At 39.2% G+C, this 9,878-nt stretch overlaps 1 pseudogene; it reads left to right on the forward strand.

Moving 5' to 3' along the window:
* On the forward strand, positions 1-6,873 carry LOC137868127 (ADP-ribosylhydrolase ARH1-like; annotated as a pseudogene).
* Positions 6,874-9,878: the final 3,005 nt, after the last annotated feature.

Consider the following 9,878-nt stretch of genomic DNA (forward strand, 5'->3'; position numbering starts at 1 on the left):
GTCACTTTTGTCCCGTCAGATCAGCTACAGTGGACCTCTATAAAGCAGCCATGTTGCTAAGTGGTGTTGGTGATGCTCTGGGATACAGGAACCAGCTCTGGGAGTACAATGAGTCGGGACCAGCTATTCATCAGGTCAGTGCAGGACCAATATGAAAGGAGGGGCTGAGGTAAAACTAAAGCACTACTGAAGGTGTTTTTACCCTAAAATGTCTGCCTTGCAGGAGCTCAAAGAGCTTGGTGGTCTGAAGAACATCAAGGCCGAGCTCCCTGACCGGCCGGGGAGCGACGACACAGTTCTGCATCTGGCAACGGCTGAAGGACTGGCCACTGGTGTGGTTCAAAGGACATTGAAACCATTTGCTCTATCCAGTTTCTGCCCCTCTTTTGCTATTTTCATTTCAAACAAGCAATTTATTGGATTGATTTGATAATCAGTGTTCTGTTGAGCCCTCACTGGGACACACATCACACCCTCCTCATAACTAAAGGTCAAATCTAATTTCCAGCCTTGCCTTGATTTGCTGCTCTATTACAGCTCTGCACAAGTGAAATGAAAATGGTAGAAATTCAACTTGACCTTTGCTGTGATAAGGCAAACGGCCATTCTTGTTAACAGGCCCCTTACATCTTGAAAAAGTTAATAAGGACATTTGCAGTTTGAACAAGTTGACTCTGCGTTGTCTCCCTCGTAGGAAAGGCGGGGGAGGAACTCATGCATGAGGTGGCTGCTCGATATGTGGAGGGTATGAAAGACATGGATGGGACGAAACCAGGGCCTTCAAGCATTTTGGGTGACACAAGGTTAATTTTATAATCGTATCACATTTATTTGTAGTCATGGCAGAGATCGGACTTACTCTCATTTGCCCTTAAAGGAGTCTCCCAGCTGAAGCCTGGAGAGGAAGGAGGCTACAGAGTGCCCTATAATCCAGAGGGGATGGGCTGTGGAGCGGCCATGTGCATTGGTCTCAGGTAAGACAGTTGTCCCATCACGTACACAGTACTTAAGTCTCTAGTACCCATTTTTTAGGTGTTCTTGTTTACAAAAAACTATCTACAACTGTGATTATTGTGGCCAAAAGAATTAACGATAAAAATATTATTGGAATATCCTGAAATATAATCATAATAATGCTATCAGTGAAATTCATATTTTACTTTGTTTATTGAGCATTTTGTCTATTTTTTTGGCGAAGGAGATGCACTAAATAATATGAGTGTAGGGAAGTGGAGAGAGTCTGTAACCATAACTGTTTTTATCAAATTAATTAAGAGGCGCTCGATTATTTACACGATATTATCATGTGTATTATTAATATGATAATATTTCCATTTCTAAATGTCAGAATATATATTGCAACATGTGGAACAATAGTAAACAGCTCAGATTCGACATGCAATACTATGACTTGTTTTGACATGCTACACTGTGACTTGTTTCGACATGCAATACTATGACTTGTTTCGACATGCTACACTGTGACTTGTTTCGACATGCAATACTATGACTTGTTTTGACATGCTACACTGTGACTTGTTTTGACATGCTACACTATGACTTGTTTCGACATGCTACACTATGACTTGTTTCGACATGCTACACTGTGACTTGTTTCGACATGCAATACTATGACTTGTTTCGACATGCTACACTATGACTTGTTTCGACATGCTACACTGTGACTTGTTTTGACATGCTACACTATGACTTGTTTCGACATGCTACACTATGACTTGTTTCGACATGCTACGCTGTGACTTGTTTCGACATGCAATACTATGACTTGTTTTGACATGCTACACTGTGACTTGTTTTGATATGCTACACTATGACTTGTTTCGACATGCTACACTATGACTTGTTTCGACATGCTACACTGTGACTTGTTTCAACATGCTACACTGTGACAGTGTTGATAAATAAATCCTCCCAATTATTGATCTGTTTTTAAAGTGAGAAAGAGTTGCCCTTCTTATGTTACTGACATGACTTTCAAAGTTAAGTTCAGAGTCTAAAATAACTCTTGACTCATTGTGTCTGAAATACCATGAGTAAGTGTGAATACATTTCCTCACTCTGGTTTTTGGGATCTACAATCATCTGATGATTATTTTCAATCGACTGATCTTCTGATTATTTTATCAATTAATTAAGAGTAGGGAAAAATGTCCATCCCAGTTTCCCAGATCCTAAAAACAAGCTAAACTTTAGGTTCGAGAATCTGAGAGTGTTTGACATTGTTGCTCAAAACGTGATTCAAACAATTAATCAGTCAACAAAATAGTTGTGATTAATATAATGTAGATCAACTAAGCAATGATTCCACTAATTGTTTAAGCTCTAAATTTATCACATTTGGTTGTAAAGAGGAATTAATCCAGATTTGGACGGTAGTCATCAGCTTTTAAATTGTTAAATTGAAATTGTAGAAAGAGAAAGAAATATTCAGGCAGGTTCTGTAAAAAGTTAGGATGATGAAGCAAAATTAAATGTCAGTGGAGTAGCATTACTAAAAATGCATAGTGCAACTTGGTTTGGTCACCCAAGGACAAAGAAAACGTGACATTGAACATTTCACAAACACATTTACAGGTGAGGCACGCAGCTGCTGCTCTTATCCAAAGTCATTTATAATGAATAGAACAGTGGAATAGGTGTACCGTCTTTGATCACTAAGCAGAAAATAACAAAAACAGAGTTCCAGGGTGAAAACATTAGCCAGAACCAGCAAAAAACAACAACAATGTGGAGTCAATTAAAGCATGAAAAGAAGTAATTACTGTAAACAGAATTCTTTAATCCAAACAGAATACCAACACAGAAAACATATTTATCTCCTATATGATGGACCTCATTAGGTTTATGGTGAAACCTTCAGCTACATATATCATAAATAAACACAATAAATGCTAATAAGGACGTAAATACTTTTTCCCCATCAGGTATCCAAAGCCTGACCAGCTGTTGTCGTTGGTGGCTGTTGCTGTGGAGACAGGCAGGATGACCCATCCTCACCCCACTGGTTTCCTGGGAGCCGTAGCATCGGCCCTTTTCACGGCATACGCGGTCCAGCGCAGGCCAATAACGACTTGGGGTCTAGGCCTATTGAACGAGGCCTGTCCAATAGCAAAGAGCTTTGTTCAGGGTCGAGGCTTCGCTGTGGAGGAGGCCGAGAGAGACTGGGACTACTTCTGTGACAAGTGACAGTGGTATGAGCTGCTGAAATCAGGCTTTGTTATGCTGTATTCAGATTCAGATTTCCTATATCAGCAAACTTCTATTAACCTATTACAGTCTCAATGTTAATAAAAGGACGACATAAGATTTGAACTAAATTGTCACTGGTTTGGTTTAGTTCAACCGCACTGAGCTCATTTCTATTATAAAATATTGCTCCTGAAGACAATATAAAATTGTGTGTGTGTGTGTGTGTGTGTGTGAGTGTGAGTGTGTGTACACAGTTATAATTACCGTTGATAAAAAAGCTAAACAGCTGTTCCACCAATAAAAACGACATGTCAGGATGTCTATGAATGTCTATGCACTGCTGGGGGCGGGTTCAGACTGGGAGGAGCTGATGAGCAGAGCAGGCTTTCATGGAGGTCAGAGATTCGAACAGGAAAATGTCTTTTTTGGCAGCCTTCTGGTTTAGCTTGATAATCACAGCATGGCTACTGATGAAGACATTATTTCACATCCTTTTGAATTATGAAGACATGTGTTTTCTCATCTACAGTCATGCCACTTTCTCTCAGACAGGCCATATAGACTGATGGTCTAAACTCTAATTGGTCCTAATCTGGCATTGTCAATGTAGAGGCGGCACAAATTAAGTGTAAAGGAAACGTCTTAGTTTGTGGTAACTCGTTGGACCACTGTTGTTGGAGCCATAATGTGTTTTTGTTGTTTTATTTTGTCTTTGAGGGAAACATTTGGTGGGTTTACACATAGCAGTTCTGACACTGAACACAGGGTGGTGCATTGAGTTAAAAGTGCATATAGGTAAGTGCCTGGTGAGGAGAATCAGGTGTGTGGACGGGAAGCTAACAGTTTTTGACTGTGTCAATGTGACGTGTCAGCAAGCATGTCAGCGTGGGTTCTCCAGGTGTTATATTATACTGTCATGCAGTATCCTGTGGTGTTCTGCTATGGTGTCAATGTACAAGCTGAATAAACGGATCATACGGATCGAAAGAAAGACAGCGCTCTGGACAGTGAAATGTTTGTGGGATGAACACGCGTCTGAGCAAGTTCTACCGTTCGCCCCCCAGTGGCTTTAAAGATAAAATGGATATTTGTTAAAGTCAATACAACTGTATTGCAATATAATTCAGATGGATGGAGTGGAAACAAAGCACAGGATAATGAATTGAGTGACCAATACAATCCAATGTTTATTAAAAAGAGTAATGTCAGTAATATACAAGAGCTACAAACACAATATTGGTCCCTATAACACACACACACACACACACACACTTTAACTCTTTGTTATTAGGTTTCTATATATTGATCATTTTTGTTTTTGTCTTTTATATATATATTTTGTCAGTTAGGAATTGGAGCTCAAGAATTTCACGACAGGTATAACCAGTATTTAACTTTGATAAAAATGTATATATGAAACTTCAGGGGGGTCATGTAGGAGCTCCCTTTTTAACAAATACCCATCATGACATGTGCACATAAATGTAATATAGAGACCAGGGACCTGATGTATAACCAATGCCCACACACAAAAATACATGCACATGCCATTTCCCATACATAAACTGGTATGTATTAAGGAAGAATGTGTGTTTTAAATGATAGCTGCGGGTGAAATAAGTTGGACATGAAATATGAGGCGGGAGATGTAACCTTGTAGTAAAACGTTTATTTAAGTTGTTTGCCAATTTCAATGATCAACTATCTTTGCAGTCAATAAAGCCTTCTATAACATTTCAATCAAAGGCACATTTATGAACCTAATTTTAAGTTATTTATGAGGCATGAATTTGATCATTCTTTGTATTGACGTTTCAGGCAGTATTTGTCCGTTAATTATCTTTTGATTTTATCCTGAATTTTTATCCTGAACCTGCAATTTGTCTGTTTTAATATGAGAGCTATAAATTTGACCTCAATAATCCGTCTGACGTTTAATAATGATGATCACCGCGATGATGGTTTAAAGCATAGAGTGGCCCGTGGGTCAATGGCGGCCCTCATAAACAGTTTTTGTGGCCCTGAACGTGACATGAAATGCCATCATATTCTAATAATAACAATGGGAAAGTGGCTGCATGTGTCCATTACAATGCACACAACATCGTGGTTTGTAATTCTCCCATACAAGGTGAACAGAGGACTGTTGCCTGTTTTACACATACACAGCAGCTGGCGCTAAATTATGGATTTAACCTGTTTGTTTATCGGGTTATCGTTGCAGCTGGGTGGCTTGTTGTGTCATAAAAATGTCATACAATAGTTTGCCAGAAAATTGCATACAAAAAATCACAGTACAGTATATCATAAAGAATTGTCATAAAATGAATCAATTATGTCATAAGAAAGTTACAGAAAAGTATGGCATAACATTTTATAAAATTGTATAGAATGTTTAAAAAAGTCATTTTATAGTATGCCATAAAAATGTCGGTATCGGGAATGAAAAAGTCGGATTGGTGCATTTCATAATAAACATGTCATAAAAATTCACAGCATAGTTTGTCGTAAAAAAATATCATAAAAAACTCATAGTATAATATGTCATCCTATAGTATGTCACATTCTTCTTTAAAAAGTCATAGTATCACATGTTGAAAAAAGTCATAAAAAAGTAATAGTATATTGTGTTTTTAAAAAGTCATAGTATAGCATGTCAAAAAAAATTCATAGTATTCAAAGTCTGTATAGTATGTCGAAAAAACATAAATAATTCGTACTACAGTATCTCAAAAAATCATGAAAAAGTCATAGTATGTTGATCAAAGTTTTTAAAAAGTCTTAGTATAGCATGTCAAAAACAGTTTAAAAAAGTCATAGTATAGTATGTTGAAAAATCATAAAACAGTATGTCAAAGAATTCATGAAGTCATAGTTCAGTATGTTGATCAAAGTTTTAAAAAAGTGATATTATAGTATGTCAAAAATAGTTTTAAAAAGTAATTGTATAGCATGTTGAAGAAACGTCATACAAAAGTCATAGTATAGCATGTCGAAAACATTTATAAAAGGTCATACTATAGGATGTAAAAAAAATTCATAGTATAGCATGTCGAAAAAAGTCAGTGTGAAATGTTGAAGTGATAGTACAGTATGTCAAAGAATTCTTGAAGTCATTGTATAGCATGTCGAAAAATAGTCATAGTCATTGCATAACTTATCAAAAGAAAGTCTTTAAGAAGTCACAGTATAGTAGGTTGTAAAAGTTGCTAAAAAGGTCATAGTATGGTTTGTCTTAAAAGTCATACAAATTCATTGAAAGATTTGAAAGATTTATAGATGATTTATTTTCATTATGCAACACAGGGTGCACAACAAAATGAAAAGAAAACCATGACGCAATAAAACAAAAAACAGTAGTTTATTCTGATGCAATTTTCTAACTTAAGGAGGAACACAGACAGCAGCAAAAATAATTGAAAATAATAAATAATTCTCTTCTGGAATATGTCCAACATCTTAACATTAAAAAGTTGACATCAGGGAATATCCATCAACTATAACGACTGTATATTAGCATCATTGATGTTCATACGAAGGCCGTCTCCTCTCATCCCATCCAGCACTTTATCCTGCTCTCTGCCCGTCGACTTCAGCTTGATCCCGGATGCCACGCTGGAGCCTGGTCTCCGTAAAGACAGGGGCTGCACTATGACTCTTTAGACTTTTTAGAACGTGTTATACAATAACTATTTTATGACTTCCCACACTATGACTTTTGATGAAAAGAAAGCTACAACTCTTTATCCATACTATACAATGAGTTTTTAAAGACTCTTTATGACATAATGATTTTTTTTTTTTTAAAACAGTATACTCTGAGTGTTTTATGACATTATACTGAGACTTTTAAATGGAAAAGTCAGTTTTGTCAAAAATAAGTCAGCAAAGGATGTGACTCTTTTTTTTTTTAAAGTCATAGTAGCATGTCGAAAAAGTAATAAAAAGTCATAGTATAGCATGTCGAAAGAAGTCATAGTATAGTATAGCACGTTGAAAAAAGTTATAAAAATTATAACTTTATTTTTCTTGATGAAAACCGCCTAACGACCATTGCGCATGCGTGTTGCTGTCATGTACGGGTTTTCGCGTCTGAGTCGAGGCTGAAAGCGATGCGGAGCGTGGTGGCCGGACATCTTGTGGACAGAAAGTCTAACTGCGTGGGACCGAAGTTGGACATTATCGATTTGTCGACCTGAAGTTTCCCAAGTTAGGTAAGTGTGTTTTTTACTAGACAACCAATGTGATCAGTAATGTGCACTGACCTATTTCAACCTACAGATTAATTCAATGAGTTCAACTAGCTAACGTAAACATGGCCTGTTTCGTACAGCACTAGCTCCTATTGGCCTGATTCGTCACTTCCGTTGTTTCGCACTTTCCGGTCTTTTCGCGGTTATTTTCTTCGGCGATCGCCATCCATAACGTAAGTAATATTAATTCATGCATATCAAAGAATCTACATGTCAAATTTCATGAATATATATATGGACGTTTACATGTCTAAATACTATAGGAAAGTGACTTTGATGAGAGAAAGCAGAAAGAACACTCTGGCGACGCTCTTTACTCTGAAAAGTGTCTCTGTATTTTTACCATACTGCTAATATGAGTTAGCATATGAGTGTAGTTTGTAGCTAGCTTTACACTACTTTGTCTAGCCAATGAAAATATAGCATTGATGTGTGACATAATCTGTAGTCGAGGGGAGGGAGGCAGAAATGTTGTGTCTGAAAAAATAGTTGTGGCCGCGGGAAAAACAACAAAGAATCACAGCGCAGGCAGCTGTTTGTTTATTTTTAGCTCTGAAATATAACAGCAGACATATGTAAAATAAAGTGTTTTTCTTGTTTATCATAAGCCAGGCTACATAAAGTATATTCATGGACAATGATCTAATTAATGATGCAAATAATTTTGGTGTGTGTGTGTTTGAGGGAGAGAGAGAGAGAGAGAGAGAGAGAGAGAGAGAGAGAGACTGCTGAGAGCCACTGCTGGCTTTCAATAAATGTACAGTACATTTATTGAAAGCCAGCAGTGGCATACAGTGCTAGGTTATATATAAGGTTAACCAAAATGTAATGTTTTTGACACACACTTCTCTCTTGTGGTTTATGTTCCTGCCTGAAAAGATAGAGAACAGAGAGAAGGAAGAGAAGAGAGGCAAAGGGAGACATAAAGAAGCAGAAAAAGAGTAGAAAGCAGACTTAAAGAAGCAGCAAAGAACAGAAAGAAGACATCAAGAAGCAGAAAAGAGTAGAAAGGAGACACCAGGAAGCAAAAAGGAGACATCAGGGAGCAGAAAGGAGACATCAGGGAGCAGAAAAGAGTAGAAAGGATACATCAGGAAGCAGTAGAAAAGACAGGAAGAAGCTGTTAAAGTAAGAAAGGTAGGTACCGTGTGTCTGTGTGAGAGTTTTTTCCATTACAGGAGGATCAAGAAAAGAAAAGATGGATATAGAAATTGTAAATCTGCAATGGTTTAAGGTAAATATATTTATGTCTATGCATGTGTTAAATATGCATGGTAATCTGACAATTTATAGAATTATTCAATTTATTGAGACAAATAATGTGGCTTTAAAACTATTTTTGAATTTAATTTCTTACTGTGCCAAAATGAATGTGTATTTGCAGATGCCAAACATTAGGCAAGTCAGGAAGAGGGAGAGGAAGACGAGGAAGTGGACCCAGGAGGCCATGGCACAGGCCCTACAGGAGGTGAAAGCAGGCAGGCTCACTCTACGGCAGGCAGCCCAGCAGTTTGGGGTCCTGAAGTCCAGCCTGAGTGACCGAGTCAGTGGAAGGGTGTCCTCTGACTGTGTCTATGGTCAGAGGACTCTCCTCACCCCTGAAGATGAGGATTCCCTGGTGGAGTACTGTTTGTATTCTGCCAGTCATGGGTTTCCACTGACGAAGCCTCAGGTCCTGGCCCACGCTCTGGCCATATACAACCTCCGCCACCAGGAAGCACCGAGAACCGTGCTTGGCCAGACGTGGTGGATTAACTTTAGGCAGCGGCAACACCATCGCCTGACTGCCCGGACCCCAGACATAATTGACCGTGGGAGGGCATCCTGCGCCAAGAGGGGGCCAATTGAGGAGTATTTCGGGCTCCTCACCACCACCCTGGAGGAGCACGGGTTGAGGGAGAAACCCCGTCAGATATACAATTGCGACGAGACGGGGTTTCAGCTGGACTCTACGAGAAGAAAGGTGATCGTGCCCCAGGGGACGAAACATGCTTACAGGCAGGCCCGGGGAACCAGAGAACACATCACCGTCCTGGCCTGCCTCAATGCGGCTAGGGAGGATGTCCCCCCTTTCATCATCTACAAGGGGGGATATCCAGGGGGCCCCTATAATAAGGAAGGGGTTCCCGATGCCCTCTACGGGAAGTCGCCAGCAGGGTACATGGACAGTGAGCTGTTTAGGAAGTGGTTTGTCAGGCACTTCCTGAAGTTCGCCGCGCAGGAGCGCCCGCTGCTGCTCATTATGGATGGGCACCAATCCCACCTGGATCCAGAGCTGGTCCGGGCGGCACAGAGGGAGGGGGTCATTCTCCTGTGCCTGCCACCACATGCGTCTCACATCCTTCAACCTCTGAATGTGAGTTTCTTCGGACCCTTGAAGGCAGATTTCTCTGGTGTTACAGGAGATCTGTCGGC

This window comes from Cebidichthys violaceus, unplaced genomic scaffold (genome assembly GCF_023349555.1).
Source record: "Cebidichthys violaceus isolate CVI_PGR_0920_01 unplaced genomic scaffold, fCebVio1.0.p SCAF_98, whole genome shotgun sequence".
In the NCBI taxonomy this organism is placed as follows: Eukaryota; Metazoa; Chordata; class Actinopteri; order Perciformes; family Stichaeidae; genus Cebidichthys; species Cebidichthys violaceus.